The 18,435-nt window shown below is 36.6% G+C and overlaps 1 protein-coding gene across 1 annotated transcript in view; it reads right to left on the minus strand.

The window, feature by feature from the left end:
- Positions 1-3,725: 3,725 nt before the first annotated feature.
- Positions 3,726-18,435, minus strand: part of LOC150084134 (uncharacterized) — a gene marked incomplete in the record, with an annotated part of 151,318 nt that continues 136,608 nt past the window's right edge. Inside the window, 1 exon segment of the mRNA XM_090375055.1 lies at positions 3,726-3,860.

The following is an 18,435-nucleotide window of genomic DNA, read 5'->3' on the forward strand; positions in this document are numbered from 1 at the left end:
TTTTTTTTTTTTTTTGGCTGATGCTGCATAAGCTCATACATTTGCTTTCTTGCATCACATGCCACTACTACCACTACTACTACCTTAATGCATTCAACCTCCAAATTAACCCTCTGAAATTAGTGCATATCTTTTCACCAAAGGGCAGTCCAACAATATTGGAGACTGCGCTGAATGGTTCATCAGGTCCAAGTGTTTAAATGCACAAAGGGCAAAGAGACGATTACCGATTATGTACCAATTAATCAGTGCATCCTTAGTTGCAGGTCAACATTCAAGTGAAGGTTGCATGGTGGTTGTCAGTATAAGTCTTTTACCCTTGGGAATATGAAGAAAGGCCTTAAACCATCATGATGACTGTTACCATACATTCCAGCATATAAGTTGACTTGATGTATTTCATCTTCTATTTCATTCCATGAAAATTTTCTGCTTAATATATCTTCAATGTAAAAGTCCACCTTCCCTTTTACAGTCATCTTTCAGAACTTGTTAATATGTGTTACATTAAATCTGCATTAAGAATCACTGTCTACTTTTCAATTCAGTTGTTTCTGCTCTTCTTTAAAAAAATTTACATTGACATTTTTATTACACTGCACAATAATAAATAAAGCTGTAGGAAATATAGAGTACTCCCATATGCAGGTCACAAAACCAAAGCCTCAGACGTGGGTGAAAATGTGGCTTTGCCCTTACTGAATACATGGGATATTGTAACTGAGCCAGCCCAGTTTAGTAAGATTCTGCAAATTGGTTTCTCTGTAAACAGTGCCTCTATATTGCTATAAGAAATTGGCAATCTCAAAAAGTAGACTAAGAACATTTTATATATATATACAGGGTGATTCACTACCAGTGCGACAAACTTGCAGGAGGTGTAGGGAGCACAAAGACGAATCGGAATCACATAGCATTGCAGGGTCCAAATTGCCTTCGTCATGCGGTAGAGGACATTGAACGGGAGGTTGTGTGAACAGCGATCCCGCTGGAAGTCAGCATTTGCGAACCGGTTCCCGAGGCAGTAGGATGGACGAGTATTCAAACGTTGAACTGGCCGACATGCACCTCGCGTATGGAGCTGCGGACTGTAACGGACACGCCGCTCTGCGCTTGTACCAGGAACGTTTCCCGCACAGGCTTGCTCCTCATCATACGATTTTCGCACGTGTGCACAGAAGGTTACGTGAGACTGGTTGTTTCACGAGAGGTACCATGAATCGAGAACGAACAACGAGGATGCCAGACAATGAGGAGAATGTCCTACGTCTTGCAGAAGGCAATCCGAGTACGAGCACTTGAGTGATAGGCCAACGACTGGGTATTTCCCAATCCACTGTATGGAGGATACTGTCAACAAACCAAATGAGTTCATACCATCTTCAACACGTCCAATCATTGGAGCCTGTGGATTATCCACTCCGGAGGACTTTTGCTACTTGGTTTCTTCAACAGAAACGGTTCGCAAATGCTGACTTCCAGCGGGATCGCTGTTCACGCGACCTCCCGTTCAACGTCCTCTACCGCATGACCAAGGCATTTCGAACCCTGCAATGCTATGTAATTCCGATTCGTCTTTGTGCCCCCTACACCTCCTGCAAGTTTGTCGCACTGGTAGTGAATCACCCTGTGTGTGTGTGTGTGTGTGTGTGTGTGTGTGTGTGTGTGTGTAATAAATTGTAAATATATTGGATTCGTGTATTAATTTGTCTTTCTCATCCTAAGCAGGTGTCTTTAATCCAAGCTTAGGTTTTTAAACTCGGCATATAAGTCAATCTTCATATTTAAGATGATTTTTTAGTGTTTCAAATGTTGACTTATGAGCTGTAATATACGGTACTTTTGTATCACACTTACAGATCAAAACGTGTAGTATATCCCAACATACCATCCTCTATTGCTCCGGTGGAACACAATGAAGACTTGCCAATTTCCAATCTGCCTACCAGAGTAAGTGTTGAGAACTGGATGAAAATCTGGCAAACAGGATAACTGGGAACTCAGTGAGGTACTTGGGCTTAATCAAATACAGTGAAGAGCTCATGACATCTCATTTAACAGAATTAAATGTACTGGATCCCAGCTGCAAGACTATACCATATACAGGGGGGGAAAAAAGTCACTTATGCAAGTTTTTACACTTTTGCAGAATCCCAGTGCATTCTGATTTGAGTAGTCTGTGAAAAAATTGGTAGTCACAATCCAGAAGAGTGCAGTCGTTTCACAGTTCAGGTAAAAGTCTGAAAGCTGTATTGCTTCACAACAAAAAATATACACCCATTGATTCCTGTTGTGCACTCTATTCATATTAAAGAAGACTACAGAAATGTGCAAGAGAAGATCAAGTATAACCAATATAAATGGGATGTACGTGGAGACTAAAAGATGCAGGAGTTCTTTCTGGGTCTGCAAATGTTTCTGTAAATTCCTTTGCTTTCTCTGCTTCTGGAACTGCAGGGCAGTAGATCAGCACTACAGTTAAAGAAAATAAGTCTGCCAGAATTGAGTTACAGCATGGTGCACACAATGTAATAAACAATATGTTGGTGTCAAGAAACATTGATTTGCTTCCATTGCAAAAGAAAAGGTGGTATATTTATTGGTCCGCAAGTTAAGCAGTAATTGGCTTCACAAGAACTGGAAGACTAATTGTTGCTGAAAGAAATGCCTGGTGGTCATTTTGACTTTAATCAATGGCCTTCTTGGTAACATCAGGAGTGAAAATCACAAAGAAATAGTTAACAATTTGATTAAAAATTACAGAAAAATAGGACTCAGGATGTCAATCAAGCTCCACTTTACTCTCATCCAGATCAAATTAGAACAGTGTTGGTGAAGATCATGGAGAAAAAGAGATCCCATCAGGATATTAAATCAATGGAGAGAAGAGGTACCAAGGAAGGCAGGATGCAGCTATGATGGGTGATTATATCTTGTCCTTGGTTCAGCATGATCATGCTGAACCAAGGACCAGATATGAACACAAAAGGCAAATGTATATTTTTTTAAGGAATTTTTTTTTTTTTTGATTCACCCAAAGAGAGTAAGTATTTTTCAATCTATGATATCCTTTTTTTTATCTTGTTATTTACTTGTAGTAACTCTAATCAGAATTTATTAATAAATTTAATATTGTATGATTGAATATTTACTTTTATTTCATTTCTGGGCAAACCTTTAATCCACGCAAAATTAAGGCCATATTCAGAATCAGCGTAGCTGAATTCTTTAGCATACCCACAAATTGGGATGCAAAATGAATTCCGATTGGGGTATGCTAAAGAAACACCAAGGAATTCAGATAAACAGAACCTTTTTCTTCTTTTTTTTTTTTTTTTTTTGAAAATTTGTTACATAGTGTAAGTTGACAAAAATAATAGAACACATAACTGAAACTATTTTTAATCCCCCATTTTATTTCAGAAACCTCAAAATCAACTTAAAAAAAAAAAAGGAAAAAAAAAAAAATTCTTACATCAGAAACCATTTTTTTCACATGAAAATGTAAAAGTATTTTCTCAGCAAATTAATTTGGTCACAAAATTGTAAGGCTAATACTTATTAAATTATGTAATCTGTTTCAGATTTATAATATAAACATATTTTTAATTAGTAGTATTTAAAAATCCTAAATCTCAGGATAAGTTAACAAAATAAACTACGAGTAGAAAACATATATATAGATAGATATATACAAATTACTGTAGTTGAAAGTAAATCAGACAGAATAAAAAAGGTTTCTGTATTCTATTATCTTGAAAATGAGGTCACCTTGAATTCCTAACTGAAGTCATTCAACCTTCTAGGGCTATCTTCAGCAGCAAAAAGAAAAGGTATCTGTACTTCAAGCAGAAGCTACTCTATAAGAAATTAAATAAATAAAACATATTCTTAGAATTAAAAAAAATTACAAACATACAATTCTACACACTTACAGGAAAATATAAAATCAATTTGCTTAATTAAAATTCCTACTCATTCTAGTGCTACTATCAATTAAAACCTTAAGGTAAATAAACATCCCTTTCTAGTAAACATAAATATTTTGAACATATATTACAAATTACTTTTAAAACTACTCTTCAGATTCCTAACTCCCACCTTGTTCTCAGTTGACTGTTGGAGCCTTCATGCAAGTCTTCTGATGTCACTATTTCCTTTGCACATTTAAAACAATATTTGTAAGTAAAATATGTTGTAGAACACAATGCAAATATACACAATTTAACCTCTTCTCATATATCTTCCTAAGTGTATAATAAGTATAGTTTTAAATGAAACAAGAACTTCTGATTTTATACATCAAGTAACTTCAAAATTTGCAAACTATTATGTTTTAAAAATTAGCAACTGTATACAAATATTTAAAAAAGTAACTAAAGTTAATTATATCTGTTCAAAAAGTTATACATTTGTTTCCCAAATTGGGACTGGGATCAAATTTTTACATCTAAAAACAACATAGAAAAGCAGCATTTTATGAGTGAACAGGTCAAATAAAATGATCAAAGGCCAGAATAAAACAGTGAATTTTTTTTTTTTTTTAACAAATTCTACTGTGTTTTTTTTTCCTCAATAATATTGTTATACTGAATATGAAATTAAATCAAAATTTGAAATGTGGGAATCATGTTCAGAACAAATAAATAGTTGCTGAATTCTATTTTCAAAAACTGCAGACTTCTATTTCTAAAAATGAGATTTTTTGCAACTGGGAAGAAAGCTGACAAAACAACCAAACTTAAACTGGGTATCAATTAATTTACCTCTTCCACATTTATACCATGAATTCAGAATACATTGCTCATTAAAACAATTATGCCTCCCTCACCTGTTCCCCAAAACCTTTCACATAAGTAATGCCAAAATTTTATTCTACTGAAATTTGTTTATTGTATACAATTCAGAATTAGCCAAAGGACAAAAAAACTATATACATCAAAAACTGTCTTCAATCTAATGACCTCTGAAAATTGCTCTGGCATTTGGAATGAATAGCACAAGAACAGATGTATCTTTTTGTACTAAATGCCACACAGACATTTTTTATCACCTTTTATATATATATATATAATATAACAGTATAAAATGCATGTGTGTTCTTCAGGGAATACATGAACTGAAATTAAACTACTTAAAAGCAAAAAGGTGAGAGCTTTGTTCCACTTTTTCTTCTTTTGATGCGGTCTCCTATTGGAGGTTGGCGATTACCACCCTGTACTTCTCTCAGTCTTGGGCGAGATGAAAAAGATCCTCAGCCGATCTGCTGGTCCATTTGCAGATGCTTTTCAGCTTTTCAGATGAAAGTTTCCTCCTCCCCATTCCTCTCTTTCCCCTCTATTATTACTTGAAGCAATTTATATTTCTCATTTCTAAGAATGTGTCCCAGGTAGGCAGTTTTCCTCCTTTTCACTAAGTTCAACAATCCACATTTTCTTCCTGCTCTTTTCAAGACTCCAATGTTGTTGATTCTGTGTAACCAAGATATTTTTACCACACGTCCGTAGATTCACATTTCGAAGGATTCTATTTTGTTCATGCTCGATGTTTTCAGTGTCAACATTTCAACTCCGTATAATAGTATGGACCACACACAACATCTAATTTCAGTCTGATTGACAGATCTAGAGCTTTGTGACACAGTGTTGTTCTGTATTTTGTAAAGGCATTTCTCGCAACCTCTATTCTTGCTTTTATTTCTGCTTTTGGATCAACATTCAGCCAACTACTAAGGTATTTAAAATGAGTCACTATCTATTGGAGCTCCATTCAATAATAGCTGGACTTGACTTACTGGAGATTTACTCACAATCATGTATTTGGTCTTGTTGACATTGATTATTAGACCCATATCATTACATTTGTTGTTAATACAGTCCAAAAGCAATTGAAATCTTCTATATTTTCTGTGAATATAACAGTATCGTCAGCGTATCATGTTATTTATCAGCTGACCATTTATTTTAATTCCTTCTTTCCTTTCCCACAATGCATTTTGGAAAATAACTTCAGAATTGATGTTAAACAGTACGGGAGAGAGAATGCAATCCTGCCTTACCCCTCTTTTTTATACTGATCTCATCGGTTTCACTCTCTTCAACACACAGTGGCTGTTTGATTCCAGTAGATTTCTTTGATGAGTCTGATGTCCCATCCCTCAAGGTCTAGCTTTTTAAGTGCTTCTAAAAGCTTTAGATGTTATACCCAATCGAAAGCCTTTTCAAAGTCTATGAAGCAGATGAACACTGTCTTCTGGTGTTCTCTACATTTTTGTAACAAGTTCATACCTAGGAGAGCTTCTCTTGTCCCTAGTCTGCTTGTTCCATTTAGAGAATTTAATTCTGTAATAACTTACAGTAAACAAAGGAAAAAATACTTCGTGTTGAATATCTGAAGACAACTAGATATTTCAGCTTCTATTATGATGATTCACCCCAGGGAAAACAACCTTCAACCAAAAATTTTCTGCCTGGGCAGCATCACATAATTAACTTGGTCTCCTAATTTGTTGCTGTTTTTTACATACACTGAGTGATCACTGAATTATGACCACTTACCTAATACTTCGTAGGTCGTCCTTTTGTCTTCAGTACAGCAGCTATCAGACGTGGCATTGATTCAACAAGATGTAGGAAGCATTCAGGAGGTATGGCCAACCAAGCTGTGTGTAATGCGGTCAGCAATGCAAGTATGGAGGTGATTGGTGTATCCAGATGCCTCATATGCCTTTCCATAGTATCCCATAAGTGCTCTGTGGGATTGATATTGGAGGAGTTCGGAGGCCAATCAATATGCTGGAAGTCAGAACTGTGTTCCTCAAACCATTCCTGCACAACAAGTGCCCAATGGCTCGGTGCATTGTCATCTTGGAAGACACCATCGCCATTCGGGAAAAATGTGTAACATAGAGGGGTGTACACAGTCAGCAAGCAGTTGATGATAGCGGAGACCAGTGATACGTTGTTCCACATGCACCAGGGGTCCAAGTTCTGGCCAGTGAAACATACCCCACACCATACAACCACCTCCACCAGCCTGCACTTTTGATACCATGCATGATGAATGAAGAGCCTCATGTTGTTGATGCCAAATCCATACACGGCTATCCAGGGTGTGGAGTAAATAACGTGACTCATCCAACCAGCACACCTTCTTCCAGTCTTCTAACGTCCAACTTGCATGCTCTTTGCACTAGGCGAGTCTTTTACGTCGATGAGCTTTGGTTAGGAGAGGATGCATAGGGGTCGTCTGCTGGTCACGCCAGATATTGTTCTGGGTTGGCTCATGTTGTATTGGGTAGTCAACTCTTCAACAGTACTGCACCTGTTTGCCTGTACGAGTCATCGGACCCAGCGCTCACCTCTAACATCAACCTTTCACTGCCATTTGCAGTTTTGCTGTTAGGTCGTTGTTTGACCATTTTGACACCAGTCCTGGTACACTTTAACTATGGCAGCTCTCGAACATTCCACCAGTTCAGCTGTTTGGGAAATCGAGGCACCAGCTAGTCGAGCACCCACAATCTGTTCTTTATTCAAGTCCGATAAATCCTTCCTTTTACCCATCACGCTCGGAATTTTACTACCTACTGAACCACTGACACCTTATCTATGCTACGTAGGTCGACTAACTCCACACTCTCATACCTCACGTGGTCAATGGGTCGCATTCAATTTTCATAGGGGTGGTCATAATTCTGTGATCACTCAGTGTATAGCACATAAGAGTCTAAGACGATATTGCACTATGTGTATGAAGACTGTACATGTGTACATTCTCACAGTTTATTTGCATGTCATACAGGCTGAAAAACCTAAAATAACTTGGCAAGGAGGGGACCAACCTCTGCCTGAATGGGATCAGCTAACTATAGCTATGATTGGGAGACCTCTAATTCCTCCAATCTCCAACAAAATTCCAACAGGACTCAAACACGCGTTACCCTAAATAAGTGGCAAAACTATTACAATGTCATGGAAGATAGTCTTTCTTAGCCAACTTGGTATACACTGGAGGTTTCTTGATATATGTCTATATATTAAGTAGTCGAGAACTGATACTCTGGATTTTGGTAGTTCAAGTCAGAGAGCAAGGAAAGTGTCATATAAGATCCATTTTAAGTGAACTTTCCGAACTATATTTTGTGAAATTTTGCATTTTTTTTTATTTCCCTGTTACAGTGCCCAATGTAGCTATTTATTATTAATATTCTATTAATATTCATATGATGCAAGGAAGCCTGAGGCTTATGCTGCACCAGGAAAAAAAAAAAGTTCCCAAGTAACCCTGAGTGAGAGTGAGAGAGAGAGAGAGTCAAAAGTAGAAGGGAATCACCAAGAAAGAGAAGAATGATGATATCCAGCTCAGGACCCTGGGTGTGCCAAGCCCATACTCACCAGATGTGAGCCCCTGAGGAAAGCATCAAAACATATACTTAAAGTTTCCTTTAGACATTCATGACTAAGTGCTTCATTCCTTATTTTTTGTAAACTATTATAGAATCAAATTGGTTTTTATGTGAGGGGGAACAGTTCACTTGCCTACTTCCAAATGGTTTAATAATAGTATAACTATGAATTTTAGTTGGAAGGAGAAAGGGATCAATAGTCACCAATGAAAAATTTCCATGGAAAATAAATCATATATACAGGGTATTTATAAATGGTGGGAACACTTTCAATAATTTATTGTACATGGAGTAAGAGAGATACCATTTACTTATTTATACCATGTGAAAGAGAAAACATGAAAGTTTCCCAGTTGTTACTGCCAAGGAGTGTAGTTCCATCATTCACCACCAGTTGGCATTACCTGTCATACCTCTACCACACACACAGCCTTGTTGAAAGATGAAGGCTTCCGCTCACGAGAAGGCATTTTGTGTGCTACTGTTTGATAAGAACAAGTGTGCAACAGACATTCAAAGGAAATTCTGAAGTGTGTACGGTAAAGAGCCAGGAAGGCTATTTACAAGTGGCATAAGCAATTTGTAAACACGGGTTGCTTGTGTTTGGGAAAGAGCAGTGGCCGGCCTAGTGTTACTATTGATAATGTGGAACGAGTGAGAGAGACATTCACAAGGAGCCCCAATAAATCAGTGCAGAGAGCATCATGTGAGCTGCAAAAGCCAGCCCCGACAGCATGGAAAGTTCTTCGTAAAAAAATTTCTGTGAAGCCGTATAAATTGCAGTTGGTGTATATGTTAAAGAAAGATGACAAAGAGAAGCGCTTCCAATTTTGTTGTGAACTGCAAGGACTGACAGGAGAACACGACAACTTCTTTAATCGCGTAGTGTTTAGCGATGAGGCCACATTTCACACCAATGGGAAGGTCAACAGAAAACAACTGTCGGATCTGGGGCACCCAGAAACCTGAAGAGATAATTGAATATGAGCATGATTCACCAAAGGTGAATGTTTTCTGCATCTCATCACGCCAAAAACTGTACAGACCTTTCTTCTTTGTCGAGGCCACTGTAACTGGGCAATCCTACCTCGATATGCTGCAGCAATGGTTGATGCCTCAAGTTCAGGAAGATAGTGCTGACTTTATTTACCAGCAAGACGGGGCTCCTCTGCACTTCCATAATGACGTTCGGGACAACCTTAACACCGAGCTATACAAGCACTGGATCAGACATGCTGGAGAAAGGGACGAATGTTTCTTGAAATGGCTGCCAAGATCACCGGACTTAACTCCATGTGATTTCTTCTTGTGGGGCTACATAAAGGATCATGTTTATGTACCACATTTGCCACATGACATCCAGGAACTAAAGTGGAGAATCGAAGAAGCTACCGCCACGGTCACACAGGATATGCTGGACAGGGTATGTCAAGGGTTTGATTACCGTGTGGACATTTCCTGTGTCACATGTGGTTCTCACATTGAATCGTTGTGAAGTGATGTGATGTAAAAAAAAAAAAAAAAAACTTTGAATTTTCTCTTTCACAAGGTATGTATATGACACTGATATCTGTCCTAGTCTTTGTGCAATAAATCACTGAAAGTGTTCTCACCATTCATAAACACCCTGTGTATGTATGTATGTACAAATGTATATATATATATATATATATAAAAACACACACTAATTACTGAAACAAACATACAATATTATAAAGTTGGATTTGAGAAAATTTGGGAAGCTAGTTACATTTATATATACAGCCCCTTCAGTAACTTTCAGGATTACTGACAGCTTGACTTTTATCTAACCAGAAAGAGATCCCCCACATCTCTTAAACTAGGCTTGTGGGGAACCCAATGTCTACCTCTCACCTCCTCGTGGTGCAACTGGTTAGTAAGAAGCCAGGTATACAACTGCAGAATCAATGAGGATAGGGTCCAATATGGGACTAAGCTGACCAAACCAGATAAATTATGAGCTAAAACTTTATCACCATGGTAGGACAAAACAATTAAAAAAACATACCAATTGGGGCATCATCCAGGTTCCTGATGTGCTCAGAGATCTAAATCAATTTATTCTGAAAGCAAGATACAGTACAAGAAAGGCACAAAAATTGCTTTTAGAACTGTTCTAGAAGAAATTTTAACTGACTGGGGAGCATTATCAGGTTATGTGAAGTTATGCAAGCAAAATTTAAAATGGAAAGCCAGGTGATATTTGTCTGTCTGTGCAATTGCACAACTGAAGAATCAAAAGGAAATGAAATGGAAGTTCTTCAATATCTTTGAAATCAAAATAGAAACTAATGAAAAAAAAAATGAAAAAATAGTATTGGTTGGATACTTAAACAGCAGAGTAGGAAATGACAATCACATCTACAGAAATATTTTAGAACATTTTAGTGAAGGCATTAGCCAAAGTTAAACCTAACGATAACAGTAAATAAAAAGTCTACCAAAATTTTGCACCTACCACGTGCTGTTAAGTTTACATGGAAGGATTATAACACAACATTAACAAAGATCTAAAACTACAGTTCACTCTCATTATAGTGCTTCCCACAGGACCAGTCCTAAACAGGAAAACAGGCAACTGTTTTTCATATTTAGATAGCAATTGATTTTTCAGTATTCTCTCTCTCTCTTTTTTTTCTTTCTTTCTCCCCAGTGTTTGTAAGGAATGATTTATATGTTACTTGAAAATGTTCACACTTAATGTACTATGCTTGCCTTTTTTCCACATACTATTAAAAAGGATATAAAAAATTATTCAATTAAACTAAACATCTTCAGTATTACAATGCTCTCTAATGAAACTGATGGCATGTTAAATATATACACACACACACAAACTGCAATGACTACTATACAGAAAGGAATTAAAAAAAAAAAAAAAAAAACTGGGGAAAGCATATCAATAGCAGTGAGCCAATAAATGGGAACACGCTGAATTGCTTCTGCCTTCAAAGTTATTACTGTATACTGGAAGGCTTCTCTCAAAATAGTTATGGTTTCACATTTGAATTGTGCAACTGGATCAACTTGTTGCAAATAACTATGGGTAAATTCACCGTCCATGAGCTCATCAAAGAATGAGTAGAGGATATCATAAATATAGTATCTTTTAGCCAGTGAGCTAATAATTACTGGAATAAGGAATTCAGACTTACAGTTTGGGAAAATTCAAGTTAGCTGGATGGTTACCTACATGAAGAGGGAAACACAGAGGTTATTTATTTCCAGCCCTAAATTATGCTTAAGGAAAGTAAAAAAGCACCACTCAAAAGAAACTTGATTTCTCTAGAATCAAAGACAAATTTTGGATTGTTTTAAAAAAGGGGGAAAAGGTATCATACGTTGCAAAAAGTTTAAATTTAAATGAAGCAACAATCTAGATCATAAAGAAAAATGAACAGAAAATTATAACTGCTGTTGTTGCAGGATCTTTCATTTCCACAAATATAAAAACCCATCGTCCCCAAGCACCAATAATTGAGAAAATGGAAAAAGCACTTAGTATTTGGACTGATGATATCAGTAAATAAATCGGTCAACTATTTCAGTGCCGGGCACTCAGGATGAAGGTTCCGTAGTCACGAATGGTCGTTAGTGTAGTATCTCAAATAGAGCTTTATGGTAACTGAAAAAAGTTTCTAGTAGCCCGGCTTGGCCTAAAATTGAGGAACTAACAAAAACTTTGTCTATTTGAGTCTTTCCAATTGTTGTGAATGACAAATGTGGGAGAAGCGATTAAAGTCTTGGGGCAGAAGTGACTGGCAGATAAGACAACTCTAGCTTTGAAGACTCTTGCAGGCTGTGCAAGACTCTGCACAGGCACCTACCCACCACTGCTGCCTCAAACACTGGCTTTCTGAGTACATCCTTGCCACTCTAGCTTTGAAAATTGTTAAAAAATACTTCTCATCAGAAAATTTATAAATGACCTTTATAGAATTATTAACTATTTAGCAACCTTTCTGTCACCAAAAGGAGAGTTACTTAGTACAAAGAAGCGTGCTATCGAAGTGCAATAAAAAATTGGTTTTTTAATTTTAACACAAAAAGTAGATGATAGATTTCAATCGGAATAGTTTTCCCTTGTTAAGCATCGAATAACACATAGCCAACGAGATTTTAAAATTTTTAGCTCCATTAGCAACAGAAATAGAGGGGGGAATATGAAAATTATTCATTTTCCTGTCTGGTGCCACCATTTTTAATTTTAAAAATATTTTAAACCTACTCGTTGAGCTTTTTCCAACAGTGTATAATAAGCTATAGGTTGTCGACATTTTTGTCCCTCCCCCACATTTTACTCCCCATTTCTCGGACAAATTTTTCAACAATGATCGATATGGCGCTATATTGGCCCACATGATGTACAAACCTATGTGAAATTTCAAGTCAATAGGTTGAGTGGTTCCAGAGATATATTGCTGTGACAGACGGACAGACAGACAGAAAACCGATTGACATTGTAAGGATCCTTCGTTAGACTACGGACCCTAAAAATGGATCCCATTAGATGGCAATGTAATTAAACAAAATGCATTAAAATTTATAACCAGTTGAAAGAAAATGGAAAATCTTCTGTTAACCTGGAGTTGTTTGCCAGTAAAGGTTGGTTTGAGAGATTTAAAAACTGCTTCTCATTACATCACATAAAAATTCGGGGGAAAGTATAACGGCTGATAATGAAGCTGCCAAGAAGTATGCAGAGGAATTTTAAAAAATTATTGAAGAACAGACACACACCACATCAGGTTTTCAATGCCAATGAGACACGTCTCCGGTGGGAAAAAATGTTTAAGAGAATGTTTATTTCAAAAAACGAGAAGCCTTCACCATGGTTTTAAGGCATCAAAAGATTGTGTAAGTAACGTATCAGGATATTGCATAATAAACCTATGCTAGTTTATATATGCTTTAATCCTCATGAAATGATAGGTGTAAATAAAAATGGAAAGCAAATAAAAAAGCTTGAGTAACTACCTGAGTATTTAAAGAATGGTTTCTAAATTATTTGAAGTGGAAAAATTTAGATTTCAAAGTTTTATTACTATTGGATAACGCGCTAGGCCATCCATCCAAAAGATTCAAGTCATCCAAAACGTTGAAGTAATGTTCCTACCACTTAATACAACTTCTTTAATTCAGCCATTAGATCAAGTTATTATATCTATCTTTAAAACTCATTACTTCAAAAAATCGTTACAATGAATTTTGGAAAAAATTGATTCCAAATCTATTGAAGTGATGTAGGCATGGAAACGTTTTTGAAATTGTGAATTGTATTGGAATCATAGCTTTATCGCTCAAAGAAGTAAAACCATCAACATTAAATGTGCATTGGAAAAATGTATGGACAGTGCAGATGAAAATGTGCAGATGAAAATTCTGAAATTACAATTTTACATTAAAAGCATACAGGAAAGCATAAACTTAGCTGAGCAATTAGAATCTTATTTTCAGAATGCAAATCCTTCGACCAAAAGGAGCACAAAGTTCAAAAGGGAGAATAAAAAATGCTTAGCTCCATACCATGATATTTGCAAAGATCTATCAAGCAAAAGATGAAGAAAAGATGAAGATGATGATCTATCAAACAGAAGATGAAGATATTCTGAAAAGACATTTGTTCAGTTATTACCATTTTAATAGAAATTAAGTTTCCGATAGCTATAAAAAAAATGGTGTATTTTTGTTAGCTTTTGGAATGTAACCCCCCCCCCCCTTTGTACTGATTTTTAGTTTCGTATAACATGGTTTCGCACTACACGAGATTTTATAGGAACCTAACTACTGTGTTACACAAGCGTTACCTGTATTCTAATTCTCTGTTTATAGTTTCCCTGGACTGAATGGGTGTTCATCTGTAACAAATGATGCATTTGTTCGGTACAAGAGTAACTTCAGCTGGGTTATCAAAGATTCAACCATTTTTTACATAAGAGGCCTATATGATTTACTCTTCTTCTCAAAAGTTGTGTACAAATAGAATTCCTGTCCCTATTTTTAGGCACATTCACATATATGCATAAAGTGCCTATTGTCTTCACTGTTTCGGTTCACCAGCACATAAACCTAATTCCCAAGGTTAAGATTTCAACGAAATTTTATAATTAGTTTTTTAAAAAAGATTTGTCGAGGAAATCTGAAATTTCATTTCTGAACAAACATTTATTGTACATATCACATAGGCTATCCATATACTACAACTGAAGCACAGGTTATTATTTGTTACTATACACTATCTGAGGAGCAAATGGGCAATATGGAGGATGCACAGAAATGAAATGTCCTTGGTTTACACACCATTTTTTGATGAGCCTGTTTTTTTTTTTTTTTTTTACCAGTTTACTAAATACAGTTGATTCCGGTTATTTGGGACACATCAGGACTAGTGCATTTTGGCCCAATTAAGCAGCTGCCCCAATTATCTGAATTTTCACGTAAATAGCTAAAAATACAATGGATTCCAGCTTTACAATTGGTTCATTGTACAATCAAATCGCGTTACGATGGACTCACCATAGTAAAGTACTGTTCACTATACGATTTTGTAGTAAGCGCCGATCATTGTGATAACTTTTGTGAATTGAATTTTAATTCTATTAAACAGCGATTCTAATTAGCGAAAACAGGAGGAATATTATCCACAGGCTATAAAAGTAAAGATATATTAGGCACAAATTTACCCTTTATTACCTTACCAATTAAAAAATTAAATGATACGTGAAAATCAGAAAAATGTATGTGACAATCGGAATAATTAATACATACTGTAATGTGTACATACTAACTAGTTGACATTTCTGTTCACTGACATTTGTGGGTGGGGGTTAAAATTTAAAACAGTAAAAAGATAAGCAATCAATAACAAAGAACACGGCACACAAATTGCAAGTAACACTATACGCGCAAGTGAGAATGGAGCAACAAGTTACGAAGCTTTAAAAATAGGAATGAAGAGAAGATTTTGAAAATAAATTTTTTATATGATTGTAGGTTCCATGGAAGTGTAAACACATTTCACCATAATAACCCATAGAATTCCAGCTGCCGGTATTATCGCAAATTCAATAAGATTGAGTTTACTATCTGTTTATGATAGATTGCACTAACAGAAAAGCCCAATAAATAGGTGACTGCTAATTGTTTTTGTTTTATAGTTGTAGGGTAATCTTCAGTGCTGCGGTCTTCTGCCCCAATTAAGCAAAGTAAACCCTGGCTATTTTCTCAATTGAGTTCTGTTTTTTAAGATTTGCTCCAAATAAACGGCTGCCCTAATTAACTGGTGGCCCAAATAACCAGAATCCACTGTATGTAAAAATCATGAATTACTACTATTTTCCTATTACATTAATCACAGCAGAACCTTGAAATACATATTATATTTCAAATGTTATAAATCCAGGAGTAAATAAGGGAAATACATTATGAAAGTTTTAACAGCACACTATGATCTGAGGTATGTCTTGCTATGTACGAGAGGTGATCATTTAATTCATGGACTGGTGCAAGATTTTATGTTTACTGCACAAACTTTCCAAAACTGTAAAGGTGCTCTCCCTGATTGCTACTGAGCAGCAGACTGTGTGTGTGTGCATGCCAGTACTTGTCAAGCTAGTGTGTTACATGAAGAGTTTTTTTTTTTTTAGCCGTGTGTCACCGATGATTGTTTTGAAGAAAGTGTCATGTCGGACATACAGATTGAACAGCGATATGTGATTTGTTATTGTATCAGATGGGGATTAAATACATCGGAAACAGTTAAAGAGATGAATAAAACATATGGTAATGAGTCTTGGTAGGATGGCCATATTCCGCTGTGACCAAACTTTCCAGTGTGAAGTGGTTTCTCCATGAAGACAATATCAGGCCACATATGGCTAATATTGTGCAGGCAGTGATCACTGTTATGGGTGCCAAGGTTCTGCCACATCGCCCTATTCACCGCACTTCGCCCAATGTGACTTCTTCCTGTTCCATGTCTGAAGAAAGCTCTGAAAAGCAAGTGTTTCACATTCAACACAACGATGCTTGCAGAGCCACAATAGAAGCTTGTTTGTTATGTTATTTGGTTTTTAGGAGCATTAGCAACTAAGGCCATATTGCTCCGGGATATGCGGTGGTCATTCCCTGACCTTTCCGCATCCTCAGTATTTGGTGGTGACGGGCTTGAACCCCGGTCTAATCAAGAAGTGTGTGCTACGCACTGCTGCTCCTTCCCACCTGGCTATGGAGGTGCCTCACAACAGAAGTGCTTTGCAATCTTTTGAAAAATGGCTGCTTGTAAGGAGCATTTAATGCATGGGTACGATGGTGGTGAAAGTGTGTAGAGTTCAAGGGAGAGTATTTCAAGTAGGAGAAATCCACAGAAAATTTTAATTAACATACAAATTAGCATTAGCATGGGCACATGATGCAAGAAAACAAGTTTATATAGCATCAGCCAATAAAAAAAAAAAAACACCACACGCACACCCTTCTCATTTTACCCATCCACTCGCTCCAAATGTTAGTCGAATTCTGCCTTGAATCTGTTTACACTATCAACTTCTACAATGACAGATGGAATTTTGTTCCAGCAATCAACCACCTGCTGGCTAAAGGCAAACTTCCGCACATCTTCCTCAATTTGAATTTATGCCCTCTCAGGCGATTATTCTGAGCAAGAGGAAGAATCCCATCAGCATTGAGCATGCTCTTCAAGACTTTATACACCTCAATCAGATCACATTGCAGATGCCTAGTCTCCAAACACTGTAATTTGCAAAACTTATGCCTTTATTCGTAACAGCAACCCTTTGTTCCATTCACTAATCTTGTTGCCCTTCTCTGTACTCGTTCCAACAGCTCTACATCCTTCTTAAAATGAGGCCTCCAGACCTGTATACAATACTCAAAGTATGGCCTGACATTGCCTTATACAAGGGGATAACCTCCTTATCTTTGCTAGAAAAATTCCTGTATATCATTGGCAAGACACCATGAGCTACTTTTGCAGACCGTCTACACTGTTCAGAAAACTTCATATCTGCCTGCACAATTACCCACAGGTCCTTTTCACTTTCTACCACTGTCAGTGTAGTACCACACAGTTGATACGTTACTCTGGGGTTACTGCTTCCCATACGCAGTACTTTACATCTGTCAATGTTAAACTTCAGTTGCCACCTCCCAGCCCATCTGCTCAACTTTTCTAGATCCTGTTGCAGCAGCAGCAGCAGTGTACTGTCATTAGTGTCATTAACAACCCTGCTGACTTTCATATTGTCTGCAAACTTGGATATTAAGCCTGATATACCATCATCAATATCATTAATGAATACAGAAAACAGCAATGGACCTAACACTGAACCCTGGGGGACTCCAGATTCAGATTATGACAAGATAAGATCCTGCACCAGTGCACGAATTAAATGATCCCCCTCATATGTTTTATTAAATCACAGATCTGCGAAATATGTGTCGTATTTCAGCTTTTATTAAAATTCAGGAGGAAACAAGTAAAGTATTACAAAAAGGTGAGTAGATATTACATGATGGGATATGTACAGTGAAATGAAAACAATTTTTATATATTATTAGTTAATTATTAATTAAATGGCAACAAGATAATTAGTTATTTACTTTTCACTTCTATTAATCACAGAATAGGAAAATTCAATTAAAAAAACTGAAACACACCTGAAATCTAGCACACTGCAAATGTTACCTAACTTGTCAGCTCTAAATGTTACCTAACTTGTCAGCTCTTTTTTTCACTAAGGACTCCTCATACTTGGCTTGTGCCAATCTAACCCTTTCTGTTACCTCATTACAGGTTGACTTATACTTGTTGTCTGAGTCTACATCTCCAGACACTCTTATATACCTGCTATGTATATCCTCCTCCTGCTCTATCAAATTGTAAGATTCATCATTTATTTTGGCAGCTTTCTTTCTTTTGTGCTATTTCCATAATAGTAATGAATGCATTTGCAGCATTCTGCACATGTCCTTGAAAAAAATTCCCA

This window comes from Mastigoproctus giganteus, chromosome 6 (genome assembly GCF_048544385.1).
Source record: "Mastigoproctus giganteus isolate SK-2022 chromosome 6, ASM4854438v1, whole genome shotgun sequence".
Classification (NCBI taxonomy): Eukaryota; Metazoa; Arthropoda; class Arachnida; order Uropygi; family Thelyphonidae; genus Mastigoproctus; species Mastigoproctus giganteus.